This window comes from Cervus elaphus, chromosome 4, assembly GCF_910594005.1.
Source record: "Cervus elaphus chromosome 4, mCerEla1.1, whole genome shotgun sequence".
Lineage (NCBI taxonomy): Eukaryota > Metazoa > Chordata > Mammalia > Artiodactyla > Cervidae > Cervus > Cervus elaphus.
In genome coordinates this window covers 58,335,834-58,361,785 of record NC_057818.1, presented here as the reverse complement: position 1 = coordinate 58,361,785, position 25,952 = coordinate 58,335,834, and the positions used below count along the sequence as shown (strand labels likewise).

Here is a 25,952-nt window from a genome sequence, read left to right as displayed (position 1 = left end):
AGAGTCTGCCTGAGTGTGGACCAGAGTCAGGCCTGAGTGTGGAACCCAGTCTACCTGATGCATGACTGTTACCCACTTAGGTCTGGCTCTGGTCCAGACCTAGACCTGACTCTGGTCGACACTCAGTACAGACTCAGGTCCACACTAAGGCCTGACTCTAGTTCGCACCAAGTCTGGTCAATGCTAAGGCCTGTCTGTTCCACACTAAGGCCTGAATCTGCTACTCACTAAGGCCCGTACATCATAAATCAGTTCAACCTCAAATAAGTTATAATTAGAGCTGGCATGAGTTTAGTCAGAAACTGACAGAAAATTTCAAAGCTATTATCCAGCAATAAAAAATAAATTAAAAACTCTTATATGTGTATGAATTTTCATTGATTGGGCTCCCATGCCTGGGGAGAGATCTGGAGAAAAACTAATATTTTAGAAGACAGCCACACCCCAGCGATATCGGCAGCTCTAGGTTCAATAACCAAGACGGTGAAGCAACTGACGTTCAGAAGGAGAGATGACAGAGAGAAAAGACGCAGTACAGACACACAAGGCGATATTATTCTACCACAACATGCGATGAAATAATGCCTTTTCCAGCCGTGGTGACAGAAAACGTACGATCATGATCTCGGGGAGACCGCCGTGAGCGGGCCTGGAGAGAGATCTCGGCTCCCTGCCCGGAGTTGAACCAGGGCGCCCTGGATGAAAAGCAGGCCTGCCACCCATGAGACCGCCGGTGGCCAGAGTGTAGAAGCAAAGTGACCTTTGGTCGTTCCCTGGTTTGAACCCAAGAATATTTTAAGGAGGGAAGAGGTGTAAATACGTATAGAAGTCCATTGTTATCGACACAGCATAACATCTGGGAGAGCGTAGAGAAACACAGGGTGTTTAAGACAGAAGCGGCGCAGACATGCAGAACCAAGAGAAGTGTGTGTGTCCTGAGGAGGAGCCAGGGGGAGGCGATGTAAGTCCCTCATTCAGGACCGTCCTTCTGGGTCTTCGGTTACCTTTGGCCGATCACCTTGTCTCTTTTTTCACACCTGACTGGTCCCTGCACCCTCCCCACGACGTGGGCACAACATTTGCTAAGACTGATCCCCCCACAGAGGCCTGTGGGTGCATGTCCACACTTATTATGAGATGGGGCCCCCTTCCTTTTCGGCCATCAAGGAGCCTTCCTGCCCTTGTACAGGGCAGTCTTCTTTGACCTCAGGAGTGGGCCCCTTATCTCTTCACTCCAGCAGACTTCAGCTTCTGCCACTAGATTTGTCCTTGGAGTGTGTGAGTGAGAACAAAGCTGCCATTTCACTCCACTTGACAAACACCAGCTGTCCAGCCCACAGGCCCCTCTGTCTCCTACCTCAAATCCCACTGAGAGACATGAACCCCAAAAATCTTTATTGGGAGGCTGAAGGGCGAAGGTCTGTCTTCTGTAGCTTCTCCAGGCTGGCGTGGGGCTCGTAGACCTTACCTAGCTGGGGGCATGGAGCTCTCACCCTGTCTCATTCAGGGGCCCAGGGTGACTTCTGTTGTTAATCCCACAGGGTCTGTTCCGAGGAGTAGCTGGAACCATTATCTTGATGGGAAACTATCGTAATCTGAAAGAGACAAACACAACAAGTGGATTTAAAAAGCCAGGGGCCAGAGATATGTGATAAATTATCACAAATTATTGTGAGCAGGAGCTATAGCAGGAGTAAGAACCAGGTTACATTTCTTAGCAATTTTGATCCTGGTTCAGATAGAGTCACACTGGTGATACCCTCTCCAAAGGCATGGAGCCTTCTGCGGTGGTCTCACATGCTTTTATGTCTTTGTATTAGCCCAGAGTGACTGATGTAGGTGTGACAGACTCAGTTTCAAGTAGTTGGAGGAGTGAAAACCTGAACATTCATATAAAAAATCAATCACAATTTTTCCCCAGTTGAATAAGCTGGAATCCCAGTCTAGACCTGGCACTTCAAGAAGACCTGTAGCCTGGTAGCCAGTTGTCTAGTTTTATCTAAGTAGGTTCTAACCTTTGATTCACATATTGATTCACATATTAATCAGAGCAGTTGTCACTGTTACTGACTTTAGTGCTCCTCTAGGTATGAGAAGAGACAAAATCTGGGCTCATGAAAATCTTTGCCTGAGAGTATCTAACTATCTGAAGGCCTGTTCTGCCAGCTTTTCCCAGAGCACAGATGCCTCGTTCCTGATCTCCCCCCTCAATACCTTTCAGGGCGTGTTGCAGGGCAGATGCTGCAGCAGGTCCGGATCTAATCCTAGCAGAGGCAGATGGCAAGTGCTCGTTTTCAGTTGGCATGGCCCATTTGTGGCCATAAATTTGACCATGGTTTTGGGGGCATATCACGTCCATTTTGTCCCATGGTGCTAGGAATGCTCATTCTTAGGTCTGGCAAAGATTCTGCTGACAGGCCACTAACCCAAGAAACAGGAGCCAATAGACCCTGGATCGCCTGTCTCACCTGCCTCTATGGTCCATGAAAACGTCCCCTCTTGTTGCTTCTTCCCACACCTAGAGTTTCACCATCACCCTCACTGATCTCATATCATCATTTTATCAGCCGCTCAGTCACGCATTCAGTAATGCAAGAAACAATTGTGGAAAGCAGGCAGAAAGGCAAATAATATAGCTAGCAGTATTAGTAGGATCATAAGTAAGAATTTGAGAACCTGTTTTAAGTATAGTCAATATGCAACTTGGATGAAATGGACAAATTCTTAGAAAAGTATAACTTTCCAAAACTGAACCAGGAAGAAATAGAAGATCTTAACAGAACCATCACAAGCAAGGAAATTGAAACTGTAATCAGAAATCTTCCAGCAAACAAAAGCCCAGGACCAGATGGCTTCACAGCTGAATTCTACCAAAAATTTAGAGAAGAGCTAACATCTGTCTTACTCAAACTCTTCCAGAAAATTGCAGAAGAAGGTAAACTTCCAAACTCATTCTATGAGGCCACCATCACCATAATTCCAAAACCAGACAAAGATGCCACAAAAAAAGAAAACTACAGGCCAATATCACTGATGAACATAGATGCAAAAATCGTTAACAAAATTCTAGCAAACAGAATCCAACAACATATTAAAAAAATCATACACCACGACCAAGTGGGCTTTATCCCAGGAATGCAAGGATTCTTTAATATCCGCAAATCAACCAATGTAATACACCACATTAACAAATTGAAAGATAAAAACCATATGATTATCTCAATAGATGCAGAGAAAGCCTTTGACAAAATTCAACACCCATTTATGATTAAAACTCTCCAGAAAGCAGGCATAGAAGGAAGATACCTCAACATAATAAAAGCTTTATATGACAAACCCACAGCAAGCATCACCCTCAATGGTGAAAAATTGAAAACATTCCCCCTGAAATCAGGAACAAGACAAGGGTGTCCACTCTCACCACTATTATTCAACATAGTTTTGGAAGTTTTGGCCACAGCAATCAGAGCAGAAAAAGAAGTAAAAGGAATCCAGATAGGAAAAGAAGAAGTGAAACTCTCACTGTTTGCAGATGACATGATCCTCTACATAGAAAACCCTAAAGACTCTTCTAGAAAATTACTAGAGCTAATCAATGAATATAGTAAAGTGGCAGGATATAAAATTAACACACAGAAATCCCTTGCATTCCTATATACTAACAGTGAAAAAACAGAAAGAGAAATTAAGGAAACAATACCATTCACCATTGCAACAAAAAGAATAAAATACTTAGGAGTATATCTACCTAAAGAAACAAAAGACCTATACATAGAAAACTATAAAACACTGATGAAAGAAATCAAAGAGGACACAAACAGATGGAGAAACATACCATGTTCATGGATTGGAAGAATCAATATTGTCAAAATGGCTATTCTACCCAAAGCAATCTATAGATTCAGTGCAATCCCTATCAAGCTACCAACGGTATTTTTCACAGAACTAGAACAAATAATTTCACAATTTGTATGGAAATACAAAAAACCTCAAATAGCCAAAGTAATCTTGAGAAAGAAGAAGGGAACTGGAGGAATCAACCTGCCTGACCTCAGACTCTACTAGAAAGCCACAGTCATCAAGACAGTATGGTACTGGCACAAAGACAGAAATATAGATCAATGGAACAGAATAGAAATCCCAGAGATAAATCCACGAACCTATGGACACCTTATCTTCGACAAAGGAGGCAAGGATATACAATGGAAAAAAGACAACCTCTTTAACAAGTGGTGCTGGGAAAACTGGTCAACCACTTGTAAAAGAATGAAACTAGAACACTTTCTAACACCATACACAAAAATAAACTCAAAATGGATTAAAGATCTAAATGTAAGACCAGAAACTATAAAACTCCTAGAGGAGAACATAGGCAAAACACTCTCCGACATAAATCACAGCAAGATCCTCTATGACCCACCTCCCAGAATATTGGAAATAAAAGCAAAAATAAATAAATGGGACCTAATGAAACTTAAAAGCTTTTGCACAACAGAGGAAACTATAAGCAAGGTGAAAAGACAGCCCTCAGATTGGGAGAAAATAATAGCAAATGAAGAAACAGACAAAGGATTAATCTCAAAAATATACAAGCAACTCCTGCAGCTCAATTCCAGAAAAATAAATGACCCAATAAAAAAATGGGCCAAAGAACTAAACAGACATTTCTCCAAAGAAGACATACAGATGGCTAACAAACACATGAAAAGATGCTCAACATCACTCATTATAAGAGAAATGCAAATCAAAACCACAGTGAGGTACCATTACATGCCAGTCAGGATGGCTGCTATCCAAAAGTCTACAAGCAATAAATGCTGGAGAGGGTGTGGAGAAAAGGGAACCCTCTTACCCTGTTGGTGGGAATGCAAACTAGTACAGCCACTATGGAAAACAGTGTGGAGATTTCTTAAAAAACTGGAAATAGAACTGCCATATGACCCAGCAATCCCACTTCTGGGCATACACACTGAGGAAACCAGATCTGAAAGAGACACGTGCAGCCCAATGTTCATCACAGCACTGTTTATAATAGCCAGGACATGGAAGCAACCTAGATGCCCATCAGCAGATGAATGGATAAGGAAGCTGTGGTACATATACACCATGGAATATTACTCAGCCATTAAAAAGAATTCATTTGAACCAGTCCTAATGAGATGGATGAAGCTGGAGCCCATTATACAGAGTGAAGTAAGCCAGAAAGATAAAGAACATTACAGCATACTAACACATATATATGGAATTTAGAAAGATGGTAATGATAACCCTATATGCAAAACAGAAAAAGAGACACAGAAGTACAGAACAGACTTTTGAACTCTGTGGGAGAAGGTGAGGGTGGGATGTTTCGAAAGAACAGCATGTATATTATCTATAGTGAAACAGATCACCAGCCCAGGTGGGATGCATGAGACAAGTACTCGGGCCTGGTGCACTGGGAAGACCCAGAGGAATCGGGTGGAGAGGGAGGTGGGAGGGGGGATCGGGATGGGGAATACATGTAACTCCATGGCTGATTCATGTCAATGTATGACAAAACCCACTGCAATGTTGTGAAGTAATTAGCCTCCAACTAATTAAAAAAAAAAAAGTATAGTCAATATGTCCCAGGTCCTCTGACTTCATTTGTTAAGTAATTGTAGCCTGGTGTTAATCTCCTGGCTATAGATCATGGAGATTTTAACTTGTATCCAAAGATTGATTACTGAGATAAGTTTTAGAAATGAACTTAGAGAGCCCCTTAATAATTCAGGTAACTCTCATTAGCATTATAACATAAAAGCAAGGAACTATGTCATAAGAGTTTCTTAGTAAACATAGACCTTAATTAACAAAACTAGAATTTAATATTTAGTGAATCATATTTTCTTTCTAAAATTGCCTCCATTTTCATTAAACTAGGCCAAGACTAATTTGTTTTAAAAATAAGTTTGGTGTGCTGACCACACAGCTTCTTCTATACTGACTCTGCTGTAATTCCTCAGGAGTCTGAGACTAAATTCCCCAAAGGCCTCTCAAGGCCAAGAATTTATTAATTTGTTCTACTTTTCCCCATTTATAAATGACTGACTAGAGAATAGAATTATCATTACTTTTTTACAACAAAAATATTTCCAGTCTTTATATTCTTCTCTCACTGACAGCACATATCCGACTTGCTATACACACTCAAACATTTTCCTTGTCACTTTAGTAGATTTGAGTCCATAAATTTTAACCTTAAAAAATTAACCCCTAGTGAAAACCAAGATGAAAGCAACTGTGAACTATTTGTTGCATTGGCAGTCTCTGATTAGCAAACTCAAGAACATATTCTAGAAACTCTAAAAACATGTATTTTTCCAAAGTACAGTTTTTCTCAATGTAATACAAGGCACATGTCTAATAGATATACATCTATGTATAACTGACTCAAGTTCCTGAAAACCAAAAACAAACAACATCGGAAATCACGTCTACTCCAATAGAATATAAAAATTTAAATAACCAAAGTAATAAAAAGAGTGGGGCATGAAGAAATGTTGCCACCTTGTGGCCCCTTTGGGTAGCAACAACTTAAAACCTGTGAAGATGGGGACGTATTATTCTTGAGGCCTTCAGGGATGCAAGGAATAAACACCTGTTGTCAACAAATGACCTTAGGTAGATCCTGGAAAAAGAATTCAAAACCTGGCAATTGGTCAAGAAGCCAACCTTGGGAGGTAAGTTTTACTCAAATTCTTCCAAAATAATCACATGAAAAGATTTCAGTATCACTAAAACTTACAGAAATTCAAATCAAAAGTACAATGAGGAATCACCTCACTCCGATCAGAATGGCCATTGGCAAAAAGTCTACAAACAGTAAATGCTGGAGAGGGTGTGGGGAAATGGGAACCCTCCTACACTGATGCTGGCAAGGTAAGCTGTTAACCGTCAGTATGGATGACAAGGTGGAGGTTCTTCAAACAAGTGAAAAGATGATGAAATCACTACACTGCTTAACCCATGCAGAAAAACATACGCCAAATCAATTAAAGATCTAAATGGAGGGATGGATACTATAAAGCTTTTGAGGAAAATATACAGAACATGCTTTGATATAAATTGCAGCCAGTTCTTTTTGGATTCATTCTTAGAATAATAAAATAAACTAAACAAATGGGACCTCATCAACCTTAAAAGCATTTGAGCAGCAATGTAAACCATAAATGAAAGAAAAAGACAATCCTCAGAATGGGTGAAAAAAAAGTGTTTGCAAATGGAGATACAAGGAATTCATCTCCAAAACATGCAAACACTCCATGCAGCTCAATTTAAGAAGAAAGAGAAAAGAAAAATGGGCCAAAGATCTAAATGGGCATTTCTCCAAAGAAGGCATCCAGAGAAGGCATCTAGGTGGCCATAAAGTACGTGAAAAGATGCTCAGCGTCCCTAATCATTAGAAAAATGCAAATCAGAAGTTCAGTGAGGTATCACTTCTCACCAGTCAACATGGCCCCCTCAAAAATTCGACAATAAATGCTGGAGGGGGTGTGGAGAGAAGGGAACCCTCCTTCCCTGTGGGTAGAAATGTAAATCAGTGCATCCACTCTGGAGGGGCTTTCAGACACTCCACAACAAAGTACCACGTGACCCAGCCATCCCACGCCTGGGCATGGATCCTGGGAAAACCAAAATTTCAAAACATACTGCACACCAACCATCATGGCATCACTGGATACAATCACCAAGATACAAAAGAAACCTAAGTGTAGAAGACAGATGAATGGTTAAAGAAGATGGGGTTCAGATACTGTGGCATTACCCAGCCAAAAAAGATGAAAGAATGCCACTTCCAGTCACAGGAAAGAACTAGAGATGTCACACTAGGTGAAGTAATTGAGACAAAGTATCACATGTTATCACTTCTAGGTGGAATCCAAACATGGAAACAAATGAACTTCTTTACAAAACAATAACAGCTTCATACACTTAGTAAAGAAACTTATGGTTACCGAAAATGAAAGGCGGGGTGCAAGGAGAAATATATGTTGAGAATAACATATACACACTGGAAATAATCCATAAGGACCCACTGTAGATCACAAGGAACACTACTTTGACTCTATAAATAACCTATATGAGAAAAAGAACCCAAAAAGAACACATATACATCTATATATAAATGAATAATGTTGCTTTACACATTAAAAAAAACACAACAATGCAAGTCATCTATATACTCAAGTTCAAAATAAACATTAAAAAGAACAGCAGAGAAAGAAAGACAAAAGAACTGCTGGCTCTGTTCCCCTCAGGCCTTGGGGATCTGGGCTGGGTCACATCCCTCGGGCCTGAGCAGGCTGGGTCCCCAGGCGGGACTGTCCTGGGGCTGAGGGCGCTGGGGAGGATATGCCAGCCAGTGAGCCCCCCACCCCGATGGACATGGGCTTCCTGTTCCCCTCTGCATGAGTCCACAGTCTCCAGATCCAGGGGACCCTCCTGCAGCAGAACTAAATCTAGTCCCCCCAAAGGATGGTGGGTTCTCTGGGCTGGAAGAGCTTTGCAAAGTCCCCTGGGCCCCGTGTCACTTGGTGGCGGGGTTCCCACCTCCAGCCTCCTTCCTTAGGGTCACCCCACTGAGAGGACAGCTCTCTCTGCAGAGCGGTGTTGCAATCATTGGGATCGCCTGGGGGATGAAGCGTAAGGGGGAAGAAGTAAGGAGACACAAGCCTTAGGGCTTCCCGGGTGGCGCTAGTGGTAGAGAATCCACCAGCCAATGCAGGAGACATAAGAGAAGCGAGTTCAACCCCTGGGTTGGGAAGATCCCAACAAGTAATTCATCTGCAAAACAAGCAAACAGCACATGCAGCTCAATAAAAAGAAAAAAAAGAAAACACAACAGAAATGGACCAAAGATCTAAATGGATGTTTTTTTCAAAGAAAGTATCCAGGTGGCCAAAAGGCACATGAAAAGGTGCTCAGCATCACTAATGATTGGAGAAATGCAAATCAAAACGATGATGAGGTATGAGCTAAAATCACTGAGACTGGCTATCCTCCAAAAGATCTACAAAGATTAAACTCTGCTCAGAGCCTGGGGAAAAGGAATCCTTCTACCCTGGAGGCAGGGTGGGTGCGGCCAAGAAGAAAAACATGGAGATTCCTTAAAATGCTAAACAGGGAGTTACTAACACCCTGGAAGCCAACTCCTTGCCTTAGATCCGGAAAAAATAAAAAATTTAAATGATATGTGCGTGTACCCTTATTTTTAGGACAGCACTATTGACTATATTGAAGACAGTATCAAACAAAATGTCCATCAATAGAGAAATGAAAGTAACTCGTCCATCTAGACAGTGGAATACATTCAACCAGCAATAGAAAGAGAAAGTGGCATTGGCAAAAGCGTGCATGGGCTGAGGGGACATAAGGAAAAAACACCTGTCCTCAACTTGTGCCCTTGGGTGGGTCCGCGGAAAAGAAGAAAACCGGGCAGGTTGTCAATAGGCCAGTCTTGAGAGGTCGGTTTTAATCACAGTTTTCTGTTTTTAAAAAAAATCACATGGAAACCTTTCAACATGAAGTAATTTTAGAGAAATTCAAATCAAAATTACAACTAAATATGAGCTAACCCCAGCCAGAATGGCTTGTGTCAAAAACTCTACAAACAGTAAATGGTGGAGAGGTTTCGGAGGAAAAGAAATTCTCCCACAATGATGCTGGCAATGTCAGCTGTTAACAGCCAGAGCAGAGGACAACGCGGAGGTTCCTTAAGTGAAAAGTGAATGAAACTACGTCTCTCCCTAACCTCATGCAGAAAAGAAACTCCAAATCTATTAAAGAACTAAATGGAGCGATGGATACTCTAAACTTCTTGTGGAAAATATAGGCAAAACAGGTTTTGAAGTAAATCACAGCAAGTTCTTGGTTTTGCTCTTAGAATAACAAAAAAACCCCGAAAGACAAAAAACCTCAACAAAAGTAACCTCATTAACCTCAAAAGCTTTCGCACAGCAAGGATCAACCTAAGTGAAAGAAAAAGATAACATTTAAATTGGGGGAAATGGTTACAATCGATTTTAAAAACGACTTGCTGCTGCTGCTAAGTCGCTTCTGTCGTGTTCGACTCTGTGCGACCCCACAGACGGCAGCCCACCAGGCTCCTCTGTCCCTGGGATTCTCCAGGCAAGAACACTGGAGTGGATTGCCATTTCCTTCTCCGTAAAAACAAGGTATTCATCTCCAAAAACATGCAAACAGTTCATTCAGCTCAATATCAAAAGACAATCAATAGAAATACAGGCCAAAGATCTAAATAGACCTGTGTCTTCAGATGGCATCCAGATGGCCATAGAGTATATGAAAGATGCTCAGCATCACTGTTAGAGAAACGCCCATCAAAACTGCAACGTGGCATCAACGCACACCGCTCGGAATGGCCATCTTCCAAAAGATCTACAAAGATCAAATGATGCGGAAGGCGAGGGAAACAGGAAATCTTCCTACACTGTGGGCGGGGATGTAAATGGGTGGGGGCATCAATGAAAGAAAGCAGTATGAAGATGCCTGAAACACACTAATCCTAGTTATTGCACAATCGGGCAAGCCCACCCATTGCCTTAGGTCCGGAGAAAACCATAATTTAAAATGATACTTGCAACCCTATTTTCAAGGCGGCAATATTGACAATATTTAATAGAGAGCTTCCCCAGTGGCTCAGCTGGTAAAGAATCTGCCTGCAATGCGGGAGACCTGGATTCGATCCCTGGGTTGGGGAGATCCCCTGGAGGAGGGCGTGGCAACCCCCTCCGGTATTCTTGCCTGGAGAATCCCCCAAAACAGCAGAGCCTGGCGGGCTACAGGCCATGGGGTCGCAGAGAGTCAGACACGACTGAGCGACTAAGCCCAGCACAATAAAGAGCGTCAGTCGAAATGTCCATCAATAGAGAAATAAAGTCACTGACCCATCTACACACGGGAATCACTCAGCTGTCAAAAAAAAAGCGAAAAAATATCATTGTCAGCAGCCTGGATGGACCGAGATTTATCATACTCAGTGAAGTCGGTCAGGAAGGGAAAGAAATACATCACTTACAGGTGGAATCTATAAATTCATACGAATGAAAGAATTCATTAAGAGAAACAGACTCTCAGACTTAGAAAACCAACATGATTATTTAAAAAAACAAAACAAAACAGGGAGGGAGACACTAAGAGGTTGGGATTAACACGTACCTGCAACGTATTATCAGATAATCCAAAAGGACCTCCTGAATAACACAGAGATGTCTACCAAACACCCTGAAAGAACCGACCTGGGACAAACCAGAAAAAGAATAGATACAGTTCTCTGTGTAACTGAATCAAGTTCCTGCAAACCCGAAACAAACACAACAACGGAAATCCACTCTACTCCAAGAGAAAATAAATATTAATTTAGCCAACAAAACAAAGCCGCGGGACATGAAGGTGTGCTGCCGCCTTGTGGCCGCTTTTGGTAACAACAGCGGGGAAACTGCCGGCGGCCCTTAACATTCACAGGACCGAGCGGCTGCAGGAAGGGACGCCTCTCCCCGACTGACGTCCTCGCTGGGTTGGGGGGGAAATTCAGAACACGGCCAATGATCACAGGGCCGATCTCAAAAGACCAGCTTTACTCACACTGTTTTTAAAAATATCTCATGAAAAGCTTTCAGCTTCGTGAAATATTACAGAAATGTAAATTAAAAAAAAAAATACAAGGAGATATCAGGTCAAACGGTCAGAACGGCCTTTGCCAAAAAAGCCTTAAAAGCGATAACGGCTGGAGAGGTTGTGGAGAAAAGGGCGCCTCCTGCGCTGAGGCTGGGGCTGGAAGTTGTTAACAGCCACGATCGAGGACGGGGTGGAGGGTCCTTCAACTTGTGAAAACTGAAGGAATTTACACCTCTCCCTAACCGCTTACAGATGAAGGAACTTCAAATCGACTAAAGAGTTTTATATGTAGGGACGATTCCTCTAAATCTCTTGAGGAAAATATATGCAGAACACACATTGACATAAATCACAGCAAGTTCTTTTTGGATCTACACTCAGAATTGTTTTAAAACAAAAAAAAATTTTTTTTTTCCAGTGGGTTTTGTCATACATTGATATGAATCAGCCATGGATTTACATGTATTCCCAATCCCGATCCCCCCTCCCACCTCCCTCTCCACCCGATTCCTCTGGGTCTTCCCAGTGCACCAGCCCGGAGCACTTGTCTCATGCATCCCACCTGGGCTGGTGATCTGTTTCACCATAGATAGTATACATGCTGTTCTTTTGAAATATCCCACCCTCACATTCTCCCACAAAGTTCAAAAGTCTGTTCTGTATTTCTGTGTCTCTTTTTCTGTTTTGCGTATAGGGTTATCGTCTAAATTCCATATATATGTGTTAGTATGCTGTAATGTTCTTTATCTTTCTGGCTTACTTCACTCTGTATAATGGGCTCCAGCTTCATCCATCTCATTAGGACTGGTTCAAATGAATTCTTTTTAATGGCTGAGTAATATTCCATGGTGTATATGTACCACAGCTTCCTTATCCATTCATCTGCTGATGGGCATCTAGGTTGCTTCCATGTCCTGGCTATTATAAACAGTGCTGCGATGAACATTGGGGTGCACGTGTCTCTTTCAGATCTGGTTTCCTCAGTGTGTATGCCCAGAAGTGGGATTGCTGGGTCATATGGCAGTTCTATTTCCAGTTTTTTAAGAAATCTCCACACTGTTTTCCATAGTGGCTGTACTAGTTTGCATTCCCACCAACAGGGTAAGAGGGTTCCCTTTTCTCCACACCCTCTCCAGCATTTATTGCTTGTAGACTTTTGGATAGCAGCCATCCTGACTGGCATGTAATGGTACCTCATTGTGGTTTTGATTTGCATTTCTCTAATAATGAGTGATGTTGAGCATCTTTTCATGTGTTTGTTAGCCATCTGTATGTCTTCTTTGGAGAAATGTCTGTTTAGTTCTTTGGCCCATTTTTTAATTGGGTCATTTATTTTTCTGGAATTGAGCTGCAGGAGTTGCTTGTATATTTTTGAGATTAATCCTTTGTCTGTTTCTTCATTTGCTATTATTTTCTCCCAATCTGAGGGCTGTCTTTTCACCTTGCTTATAGTTTCCTTTGTAGTGCAAAAGCTTTTAAGTTTCATTAGGTCCCATTTGTTTAGTTTTGCTTTTATTTCCAATATTCTGGGAGGTGGGTCATAGAGGATCTTGCTGTGATTTATGTCGGAGAGTGTTTTGCCTATGTTCTCCTCTAGGAGTTTTATAGTTTCTGGTCTTACATTTAGATCTTTAATCCATTTTGAGTTTATTTTTGTGTATGGTGTTAGAAAGTGTTCTAGTTTCATTCTTTTACAAGTGGTTGACCAGTTTTCCCAGCACCACTTGTTAAAGAGGTTGTCTTTTTTCCATTGTATATCCTTGCCTCCTTTGTCGAAGATAAGGTGTCCATAGGTTCGTGGATTTATCTCTGGGATTTCTATTCTGTTCCATTGATCTATATTTCTGTCTTTGTGCCAGTACCATACTGTCTTGATGACTGTGGCTTTGTAGTAGATTTTTGGTAGAATTCAGCTGTGAAGCCATCTGGTCCTGGGCTTTTGTTTGCTGGAAGATTTTTGATGACAGTTTCGATTTCCTTGCTTGTGATGGGTCTGTTAAGATCTTCTATTTCTTCCTGGTTCAGTTTTGGAAAGTTATACTTTCCTAAGAATTTGTCCATTTCATCCAAGTTGTCCATTTTATTGGCATAGAGCTGCTGGTAGTAGTCTCTTATGATCCTTTGTATTTCAGTGTTGTCTTTTGTGATCTCTCCATTTTCATTTCTAATTTTGTTAATTTGGTTTTTCTCTCTTTGTTTCTTAATGAGTCTTGCTAATGGTTTGTCAATTTTGTTTATTTTTTCAAAAAACCAGCTTTTAGCTTTGTTGATTTTTGCTATGGTCTCTTTAGTTTCTTTTGCATTTATTTCTGCCCTGATTTTTAAGATTTCTTTCCTTCTGCTAACTCTGGGGTTCTTCATTTCTTCCTTCTCTAATTGCTTTAGGTGTAGAGTTAGGTTATTTATTTGGTTTTTTTCTTGTTTCTTGATGTAAGCCTGTAATGCTATGAACCTTCCCCTTAGCACTGCTTTTACAGTGTCCCATAGGTTTTGGGTTGTTGTGTTTTCATTTTCATTCATTTCTATACATATTTTGATTTCTTTTTTGATTTCTTCTATGATTTGTTGGTTATTCAGAAGCGTGTTATTTAGCCTCCATATGTTTGAAGTTTTAACAATTTTTTTCCTGTAATTGAGATCTAATCTTACTGCACTGTGGTCAGAAAAGATGACTGGAATGATTTCAATTTTTTTGAATTTTCCAAGACCAGATTTATGGCCCAGGATGTGATCTATTCTGGAGAAGGTTCCGTGTGCACTTGAGAAAAAGGTGAAGTTGATTGTTTTGGGGTGAAATGTCCTATAGATATCAATTAGGTCTAGCTGGTCCATTGTGTCATTTAAGGTTTGTGTTTCCTTGTTAATTTTCTGTTTAGTTGATCTATCCATAGTTGTGAGTGGGGTATTAAAGTCTCCCACTATTATTGTGTTACTATTAATTTCCTCTTTCATACTCGTTAGCGTTTGCCGTACATATTGCGGTGCTCCTATGTTGGGTGCATATATATTTATAATTGTTATATCTTCTTCTTGGATTGATCCTTTGATCATTATGTAGTGTCCTTCTTTGTCTCTTTTCACATCCTTTATTTGAAAGTCTATTTTATCTGATATGAGTATTGCGACTCCTGCTTTCTTTTGGTCTCCGTTTGCATGAAATATTTTTTTCCAGCCCTTCACTTTTAGTCTGTATGTGTCTCTTGTTTTGAGGTGGGTCTCTTGTAGACAGCATATATAGGGGTCTTGTTTTTGTATCCATTCAGCCAATCTTTGTCTTTTGGTTGGGGCATTCAACCCATTTACATTTAGGGTAATTATTGATAGGTGTGGTCCCGTTGCCATTTACTTTGTTGTTTTGGGTTCACGTTTATAAAACCTTTCTGTATTTCCTGTCTAGAGAAGATCCTTTAGCATTTGTTGAAGAGCTGGTTTGGTGGTGCTGAATTCTCTCAGCTTTTGCTTATCTGTAAAGCTTTTGAATTCTCCTTCATATCTGAATGAGATCCTTGCTGGATACAGTAATCTAGGTTGTAGGTTATTCTCTTTCATTACTTTCAGTACGTCCTGCCATTCCCTTCTGGCCTGGAGGGTGTCTATTGATAGATCAGCTGTTATCCTTATGGGAATCCCTTTGTGTGTTATTTGTTGTTTTTCCCTTGCTGCTTTTAATATTTGTTCTTTGTGTTTGATCTTTGTTAATTTGATTAATATGTGTCTTGGGGTGTTTCGCCTTGGGTTTATCCTGTTTGGGACTCTCTGGGTTTCTTGGATTTGGGTGGCTATTTCCTTCCCCATTTTAGGGAAGTTTTCAGCTATTATCTCCTCGAGTATTTTCTCATGGCCTTTCTTTTTGTCTTCTTCTTCTGGAACTCCTATGATTCGAATGTTGGGGTGTTTCACAGTGTCCCAGAGGTCCCTGAGGTTGTCCTCATTTCTTTTGATCCTTTTTTCTTTTTTCCTCTCTGCTTCATTTATTTCCACCATTTTATCTTCTACCTCACTTATCCTATTTTCTGCCTCCGTTATTCTACTCTTGGTTCCCTCCAAAGTGTTTTTGATCTCATTCATTGCATTATTCATTTTTAATTGACTCTTTTTTATTTCTTCTAGGTCTTTATTAAACAGTTCTTGAATCTTTTCAATCTTTGTTTCCAGGCTATTTATCTGTAACTCCATTTTGTTTTCAAGATTTTGGATCATTTTTATTATCATTATTCTAAATTCTTTTTCAGGTAGATTCCCTATCTCCTCCTCTTTTGTTTGACTTGGTGGGCATTTTTCATGTTCCTTTACCTGTTGGGTATTTCTTTGCCTTTTCATCTTGTTTAGATTGCTGTATCTAGAGTGGGCTTTCTGTATTCTGAAGGTCTGTGGTTCCTTTTTATTGTGGAGGATTAACCCAGTGGGTGGGGTTAGACGATTGGCTTGTCAAGATTTCCTGGTTAGGGGAGCTTGCGTCAGTGTTCTGGTGCGTGGAACTTGATTTCGTCTCTTTGGAGAGCAATGGAGTGCCCAGTAATGAGTTTTGCGATGGGTCTATGTGTTAGGTGTGACCTTGGGCAGCCTGTATGTTGATGTTCAGGGCTATGTTCCTGCGTTGCTGGAGAATTTGCGTGGTATGTCTTGCTCTAAAACTTATTGGCTCTTGGGTGGTGGTTGGTTTCAGTGTAGGTATGGAGGCTTTTGGACGGTCACTTATTACTTAAAGTTCCATGTAGTCAGGAGTTTTCTGGTGTTCTCAGGTTTTGGGCTTAAGTCTCCTGCCTCTGGATTTCAGTTTTATTCTTCCAGTAGTCTCAGGACTTCTCCAGCTATACAGCACTGATAATAAAACTTCTAGGTTAATGGCTAAAAGATTCTCCCCCGTTAGGGACACCCAGAGAGGTTCACAGAGTTACATGAAGAAGAGGAGAGGGAGGAGGGAGATAGAGATGAACAGGAGGAGAAAAAGGGGGACTCAAGAGGAGAGAGACAGATCTACGCAGCTGTCTGTTCCCAGAGTGTTCTCCGTAGCCCAGTCACCTACAAGGATTCACAGAATTGGATTGGGAAGAGAAGGGGAAAGGAGGAAATAGAGGTGTTCTGAGGTAGAAGACAGAGAGTCAAGATTGGGAGAGAATAATCTTCGGTTTAAAAATAGGGCTTCTCTTCTTCTTTTTTTTTTTTTTGTAAGGTTATAGTGTATTGAAAATGAAAATTAAGGAGTAGTAGAGGAGTACTAGAGGACTTTAAAAGAAATAAGAGAAAAAGAAAAATAGAAAATAGAAGAGAAAAAGGAAAGAAAAAAAAGAAAAAAAAAGAAAAAAAAATTTTTTTTTCCCCCCTAATTAAAAAATCGTAAAAGTCTGTGGAAATGAAAGTTAAGGAGTAATGGGGGAGTAATAGGGGATTTTAAAGGAAAATAAAAGAGAAGAAAGAAAAAAGAAAAAAAAGAAAAAAAGAAAAAAAATTAAAAAAAGAGAAAAAAGTAAAATTATATCTAGGAGTTTCTCTGGAGCTGTTGCGGTCAGTGTGGGTTCGGCTCAGTTTCAGATAGCTCCTCGTTCCAGCTTACGCTTCTCGATACCTACAGGCCACTCCGGTGTAGTCGGTGTTTCCTAGAGGGATTTTAATCTGTTGCACCAGTCCCTTCTGAAGCGGTTCCCTTTGTTTATTTGGCTTCTGTTTGCCGGTCTCTTCAGAGCCTCATTTCCGCCCTGACACAGGCGGGCGGAGGTGGACTCTTATTCAGGTAGCTAGTTCCTGCTCTGCGGGGCAGGGAGGGGCTGGCGCTGCAGGGAGGGGCTGGCTAACCCTAACCCTAATTGGATCTACACTCAGAATTGTTTTAAAAAAATTGTTTTAAATTGTTTTAAAAAAATTGTTCAAAATAAAACTAAATTTTAAAAAAGGCACCTCATTAACCTAAAAAGGTTTTGCACAGGAAGGGCAGCCATAAGGAAAGAAAAAGACAACCCTCAGAATGGGAAAATAAGTGTTTGCAACCGAAGTTAGAAACAAGGAATTCATCTCCAAAGATGCAAACTGCTGACACAGCTCAAGATAAAAAAACAAACAAACAAACAAACAAAAAAACCCCAGTCAACCCAGCAGGAAAACAGGCAAAGACCTAAACGGACGTTTTTCCAAAGAAGGCATCCAGATGGCAATAGAGTGCATGGAAAGATGCTCAGGATCACTCTTACAGAAATGTCAACTGAAACCTCAACGAGGTATCAGCTCACCCCCTCAGACAGCCATCCCCCCAAAGACCTACAGGTTAAATGCTGCGGAGGGCGAGGGGAACAGGGACTCCTCCTGCACTGTGGGCGGGGAGGGAAATGGGGGGGGGGGCAGCTTCAAAAGAAAACAGTATGGAATTCCTTAGAACACTACACGAAGACTTAACACATGATCCGGCAAGCCCACTCCCGGTCTTAGATTGGGAGAAAATCAAAACTGAAAATGATGGTTGCACCCCTATTTTCAGGGCAGCATTACTGACAATCTCCAAGACAGAACATAAATGAAATTGTCCACCAATAGAGAAATAACGAGGAACTTGCCCATCAAAACTCAACCATCGAAACGAATGAAAACAAGTCAGCTTAGGAGCATGGATTGACCGAGAGATTTACCAAACTGAGTGAAGCCAGTCAGAGAGGGAAAGCGAAGGATCACATACACGGAGAATCTATAAATTCCTCAAGTGAACTAATTCGTAAACTGAGACAGACTCAGAGACATAGAAACACGAGTTTACGATTTTTTTTTTAAAGTTTGGGGAAGGGAAACATTAAGAGATTGGGGTTTACAGATACACACTACTTATTTTCAGATAGATAATCGAAATGGACCTACTGAATAGCACAGGAAGTCTACTGAATATACTCAAAGAACCTATATGGGAAAAGACCCCGAAAAATAATAGAAAAGATGTACCTCTATGTATAACTGAATCAAGTTCCTGTCAACCTAAAACAAACACAACAGAAATCAACTCTACTTCAATAGAAAGTAAAAGTTAACCATAATAAATGAATAGATAATTGTGACGCATGAGGAAATGCTGCCGCCTTGTGGCCGCTTTTGGTACAGCAACGGAAAATCCTGGGCTGACGGCACTTCACTTTCACCAGACTCAGGGGCTGGAAGGAAGAAACTCCTGCCTGAAGAAACGTCCTAGGTGCGTCGGGGAAAAAGAGGCAAGCCAGGGCAAAAGATCACGAGGCCGATCCAAAGCTCAGTTTTACTCACACTGTTATTAAAAATGTCACATGAAAAGTTTTCAACTTTGTGAAATGTTACAGAAATGTAAATCAAAACTGCAAATCAAAAGTGTAAAAGGAGAAACGGAAAGATATACCCATTTGGATGCAGAGTTCCAAAGAATAGCAAGGAGAGATAAGAAAGCCTTCCTCAGTTATCAGTGCAAAGAAATAGAGGAAAACAATTGAATGGGAAAGACTAGAAATCGCTTCAAGGAAATTAGAGATACCAAAAGAATATTTCATGCAGAAATGGGCACAATAAAGGACAGAAATGGTATGGATCTAACAGATGCAGAAGATATTAAGAGGAGGTGGCAAGAATATACAGAAGAACTATACAAGAAAGATCTTAATGACCAAGATAACCATGATGGTGTGATCACTCACCTAGAGCCAGACGTCCTGGAATGCAAAGTTAAGTGGGCCTTAAGAAGCATCACTATGAACAAACTAGTGGAGGTGATGGAATTCCAGCTGACCTATTTCAAATCCTAAAAGATGATGCTGTTAAAGTCCTGCACTCAATATGCAGGGAAATTTGGAAAACTCAGCAGTGGCCACAGGACTGGAAAAGGTCAGTTTTCATTCCAATCTGAAAGAAAGGCAATGTCAAAGAATGCTCAGACTACAGCACAATTGCACTCATCTCACACTGGGCTTCCCTGGTGGCTCAGAGGTTAAAGTGTCTGCCTGCAATGCGGGAGACCTGGGTTCGACCCCTGGGTAGGGAAGATCCTCTGGAGAAGGAAATGGCAACCCACTCCAGTATTCTTGCCTGGAGAATCCCATGGACGGAGGAGCCTGGTAGGCTACAGTCCACGGGGTCACAAAGAGTTGTACACAACTGAGCGACTTCACTTTCACTTTCTTTCACACACCAATAAAGTCACAGAGAATCCTCCTACATTGTGGGTGGGAATGTAATTGAGTGAGTGCAGCCACAAGGAAAAGAGTGTGGAAATTCCTTAAAACACTAAATATAGACATACCACACGATCTGGCAAGCCCACCCTTTGCCTTAGACCCAGAGAAAATCATGATTTAAAATGATAGCTGCACCTCTATTTTCAGGGCAGCACTACTGACAATATCTAAGACAGAGCATCAACCAAAGTTCCATCTATAGAGAAATGAAGAGTCTTGTGTCCATCTAAACACTGGAATACACTCCAAAAGAATGAATGAATGACATTTTCAGGAGCATGGATGAACTGAGAACTTATCATACTCAGTGAAGTCAGAGATGAAAGAAGAAGTATCACTTAGGGGGGCATCTATAAATTTATACAAATTAACTATAAACAGAAACAGACTCACAGACTTAGAAACGCAACTTACCGAAGCACATCCGGTCTTAGTAGAGCCGTGTGGGCTCCTGAGAGGCGGGTTAGAAGAGCGGAAGCTGTGTCCCACAGACAGTAGCATCATGGATATATTTAATCGGAAGATCAACTTTGATGCACTCTTTAAATTTTCCCACATAACCCCCTCGACACAGCAGCACCTGAAGAAGGTTTATGCCAGTTTTGCCCTCTGTATGTTTGTGGCGGCTGCGGGGGCCTATGTCCATGTGGTCACCCATTTCACTCAGGCTGGCCTGCTGTCTGCCTTGGGCTCTTTGGGGTTGATGATTTGGCTGATGGCAACACCTCACAGCCATGAAACTGAGCAAAAAAGACTGGGACTTCTGGCTGGATCTGCTTTCCTTACAGGAGTTGCCTGGGCCCTGCTCTGGCCTTGTGCATCGCCATCAACCCCAGCATCCTTCCCGCTGCCTCCATGGGCACAGCAATGATATTCACCTGCTTTACCCTGAGTGCACTCTATGCCAGGCGCCGTAGCTACCTCTTTCAGGAGGTATCTTGATGTCGGCCATGAGCCTGATGCTCTTGTCTTCCCTGGGGAACCTTTTCTTCGGATCTGTTTGGCTTTTCCAGGCAAACCTGTATTTGGGGCTGGTGGTCATGTGTGGCTTTGTCCTTTTTGATACTCAACTCACTATTGAAAAGGCTGAAAATGGAGATAAAGATTATATCTGGCACTGCGTTGACCTCTTCCTAGATTTCGTAACTCTCTTCAGAAAGCTCATGATGATCCTGGCTATGAGTGAGAAGGATAAGAAGAAGAAGAAGTGAAGCAGCCATTCAGCCTTCCCCAGTTTGACTTCCTCTCCCTCAGCCCCTCATTTCCTCTTTGCACACATTACAGGTGGCGTGTTCTGTGATAATGAAAAGCGTCAGAAAAGCTTTTGTACTTTGTGGTTTTCTCTATTTTGAATTTTTTGATCCAAAAAACTGATTAGAATATAGTCTGGAGTTTGGCTTCGTTAAAAAAAAAAAAAGAAAGAAAGAAATTTTAAAAAAAGAAATAAATAAAAAAAAAAAGAAGAAATGCAACTTACGACTTTTTAAAAAAATGTAGTGACAGGGAGACATTTAGAGGTTGCGATTAACAAAAACACACTACTTTTTATCATATAGATAATGCCAGTGGACCTACCACATAGCACAGGGAAGTCGCTGGATACACTGGAAGAACCTATATGGGAAAAGACCCCAAAAAAGAACAGAGGAGATATACATCTGTGTATAACCGAACCACGTTCTTGTAAACTTAAAACAAACACAACAGAAATCAACTCTACTCCAATAGAAAATAAAAATTAACCAAAAAATAAAAAAAGAGAAAGAGAGATATCAAGGGAACACCTCATGCAAAGATGGGCACAATAAAGGACAAAAACAGTATGGACCTAACAGAAGCAGAAGATAATGAGGAGAAGTGGTGAGGATACAGAGATGAACTATACTGGGCTTCCCCTGTGGCTCAGCGGGTAAAGAATCCTCCTGCAATGTGGGAGACCTAGGTTCGAACCCTGGGTTGGGAAGGTTCCCTGGAGAAAGAAAGGCTACCCACTCCAGTATTCTGGCCTCGAGAATTCGACAGACTGTATAGTCCATGGGATCACAAAGAGTTGGACATGACTATTAAGGAGAGGTGGTGAAAATACACAGATGAACTAAACTAAAAAGATCTTGTCACATCAGATAAGAGGATGGTGTGATCACTCACCTAGAGTCAGAAATCCTGGAGTGAGAAGTCAAGTGGGTCTCAGGAAGCATCACTATAAACAAAGCTATTGGAGATGATGGATTTCCAGCCGAGCTATTTCAAATCCTAAAAGATGATGCTGTGACACTGCTGCACGCAGTATGCCAGCAGATTTGGAAAACACAGCAGTGGCCACAGGTCGGGAAAGATCAGCTTTCACTCCAATCCCAAAGAAGATCAGTGCCAAAGAATGTTCAAACTTCTGCACAATGGCACTCATTTTACTTGCCAGCAAGGTAATGCTCAAAATCCTTCAAGCTAGGCTGCAACAGTATGTGAACTGAGAATGTCCAGATGTACAAGCTGGATTTAGAAAAGGCAGGTGAGTCAGAGATGAAATTGCCAACATCCGTTGGATCACAGAAAAAGCAAGAGAATTCCAGAAAACATCTACTTCTGCTTCATTGATTATGCTAAAGGCTTTGTGTGGATCACAACAAACTGTGGAAAATTCCGAAAGAGATGGGAATACCAGACCACCTGCTCTGCTTCCTGAGAAACTGGTATGCAGGTCAAGAAGAAACAGTTAGAACTGAACATGGAACAATGAACTGGTTCCAAATTGGGAAAGGAGTACATCAAAGCTGTATATTGTCACCTGCTTATTTAACTTATATGCGGATAACATTATGCAATATGCTGGGTTGGATGAGGCTCAAGCTGGAATCAAGATTGCCAGGAAAAATATCAATAACCTCAGATATGCAGATGACACCACCCTAAGGCAGAAAGCAAAGAGGAACTAAGGAGCCTCTCAATGAAAGTGAAAGAGGAGAGTGAAAAAGCTGTCTTAATACTCAAAATTCAAAAAACTAAGATCATGGCATCCAGTCCCATCTCTTCATGACAAAGAAAAGGGGAAACAATGGTAACAGTGAGAGACTTTATTTCCTTGGACTCCAAAATCACTGAAGCGGTGACTGTAGCCATGAAATTAAAAGATGCTTGCTCCTTGGAAGAAAAGCTGTGACAAACCTAGGCAGCATGTTAAAAAGCAGAGACATCACTTTGCCAACAAAGGTCTGTCTAGTCAAAGCTACGGTTTTTCGAGTAGTCATGTGTGGATGTGAGATTTGGACCATAAAGAAGGCTGAACGCTGGAGAACTGATGCTTTTAAACTGTGCTGTTGGAGAAGACTCTTGGGAGTCCCTCAAACAGGCAGGAGATCAAACCAGTCCATCCTAAAGGTAATCAGTGCTGAATATTCATTGGAAGGACTGATGCTGAAGCTGAAACTCCAGTACTTTGGCCACCTGATGCTAAGAGCCAACTCATTGGAAAAGACCCTGATGCTGGGAAAGATTGAGGGCAGGAGGAGAAGCGGGCGACAGAGGATGAGATGGTTAGTGGGCATCATCAACTCAATGGACATGAGTTTGAGCAAGCTCTGGGAGTTGGTGATGGACAGGGAGGCCTGACGTGCTGCAGTCCATGGGGTCACAAAGAGTCGGACACGACTGAGCGACTGAACAACATTGCGGTCTCGTGAGAGAGGAAGGCATTGTAGAATGTGTAAAAAGTCTAGAATGTAACTTCTCTAAAAGCTTTATAGAAAGCACCTTTACTGTAGTAGGCAATAGTTAAAACCCAGATCCTGAGATCTCCATCAGAATAACACTCAGCCAAAAATAAGAGTGGACCTCTGTCTTTATGAGGAGGGCAGCATGACTTTATACCAGTAAAGTTAGAGAGTGACCACTAGTCTAGAGCGAAGGAGGCAGAGAACTCAAGAAAGAAGAACGTTAGAATCAAGTGAATCATGGAGCTTTCTGTCTGTACTCACAAACTCCCATTTATTCCTCAATAGCAGAGATCGTGGGATGCAGGAGCCTCCAGGAGACATTCTACAAGTGAAGGACCCCAAACCCTGAGGGTAGATAAGGGATTCTGGGAGGAAGCTATCCTCACCCAAGCAGGCCAGGTTCCAGTAGTTCTGTAACGTCACATCCCTGGACAATTTCTACTGACCGAGGTCCAGGCATTCCCGCTCCTCTTGAAAGGTTGTTGCTGAACCACAGAAGATGCCAGGATTCTTGGCCTCTGAAGAAGAATTCTATCTGGGGCCAGAGATGAGGCTTGATCACTCAGAGCTTTTGTGTAATAGAGTTTTATTAAAGTATGAAAGAGGTAGAGAAAGCGTCTGAAATAGACATCAGAAGGGGGCAGAAAGAGTGCCCACTCGCTGGTGTTGGCAAGGGAGTTAAATACCTTTTAATTAGTCATCACAATGAATCAAAAGAATGTCTGGAGGTTGTAAAGGTCTTACTAGACCCACTCCCATAATTTACATTTTAAGATAACAGGATTAGCCAGAAGGTTTTTCAGGAAAGAGAAATTGTCCTCAAGCAGGATACAGTGTTGTTGTATAATCCCTAGTACAGTTTAAACTGAGTTATGTAATTGATGAAGACTAAGGAATGTAGACAAAAAAGTTTGTCCTTTCCTCTTCCTTGAGAATTCCAGACCCCTCTCTCCTTGGGGACCCTCGGACTTCTTATCAACCTGCCTGGGAACTGACTCTCTCTTTTTGTTTTCTTTCTTTTTTTTTGGAACTGACTCTCTCACTCTTGAGTGAAGTCTATGGCCAGACCCTGGAATGTCAGCCGTCCCAGAAATACAAAGTACATATGCCATGTGACTGTGGGAAGACTTCCTTCTGTGACCCAAGATGGAAACAGCAAGTTCAGAGAACTAGTTTTTCAATGAAAAGAGTGTCTGATGTTATACAATAATATACTTTTTTATATAGCAATATGCGCTACCATATTTCTAACCTGAAGAAAACAGGATGACATATGATCCACAAAGCCACTTTGACTTCCCTACTGGCTCAGACGGTAAAGAATCTGTCCACAATGCGGGTGACGTGGATTCGATCCCGGGGTTGGGAAGATCCCTGGAGAAGGAAATGGCAACCCACTCCAGTATTCTTGCCTGGAGAATCTTATGGAGAGAGGAACCTGGCAGGCTATATAGTCCATGGGGTCACGAAGAGTGGGACATGACTGAGAGACTATGATTCATTCATTCATCTGGGAGAAAAACTATTAAATGTGATCAACAGAGGCATATATATTTTTGAGGATTTTCCTTGTGTTCCACAGGATAAATATCAATCAAAGCAGGAATTTTTTTAAAAGCACATTGTGAGTCAAGAATTCTAGGGTGGGGCCACAGTTTTTCATCTTGAACAAGCTTAGTTTTAACTAAATGTCTGGTTGATAAATGGCCATTGTGAATAGCACGGAGGTCAAAGAGCCATGGCCGATAGCCATGGAATCCAGTCTCATCACTTCATGGCGAATAGATGGGGGAACAATGGAAACAGTGAGAGACTTTATTGTTTTGGGCTCCAAAATCACTGCAGATGGTGACTGCAGCCATGAAATTAAAACGCTTGCTCCTTGGAAGAAAAACTATGACCAACTTAGACAGCATATAAAAAAGCAGAGACATTACTTTGTCAGCAAAGGTCTGTCTAGTCAAAGCTATGTTTTTTCTAGCAGTCATATATGGATGTGAGAGTTGGACTATAAAGAAAGCTGAGTGCCAAAGAATTGATGCTTTTGAACGGTGGTGTTGGAGAAGACTCTTGGGAGTCCCCAGGACATCCAACCAGTCCATCCTAAAGGAGATCAGTCCTGAATATTCATTGGAAGGATTGATGCTGAAGCTGAAACTCCAATACCTTGGCCACCTGATGTGAAGAACGGACTCATTTGAAAAGACCCTGATGCTGGGAAAGGTTGAAGGCGGGAGGAGAAGGGGATGACAGAGGATGAGATGGTTAGATGGCATCACTGACTCAACGGACGTATGGTTGAGTAAGCTCCGGGAGTTGGTGATTGTAAGGTGTGCTGCAGTCCATGGGGTTGCAGAGAGTCGGACACAACTGAGCAACTGAACTGAACTGAAAAGAGCCAGGTAAG

The 25,952-nt window shown here is 41.6% G+C and overlaps 2 protein-coding genes and 1 pseudogene across 3 annotated transcripts in view; 2 read left to right on the top strand and 1 right to left on the bottom strand.

The window, feature by feature from the left end:
• Nucleotides 1-25,952, bottom strand: part of LOC122692444 (thymosin beta-4-like) — a 567,005-nt gene that overhangs the window by 401,719 nt on the left and 139,334 nt on the right. The gene's annotated exons all lie outside the window — the stretch shown is intronic.
• LOC122692415 (zinc finger protein 345-like) overlaps nt 1-25,952 on the top strand; it is a 564,572-nt gene that overhangs the window by 442,579 nt on the left and 96,041 nt on the right. The window lies entirely within an intron of this gene.
• LOC122692432 lies at nt 20,277-21,165 on the top strand (annotated as a pseudogene). Its single transcript, XR_006340648.1, has one exon. The product of XR_006340648.1 is annotated as a bax inhibitor 1-like (transcript).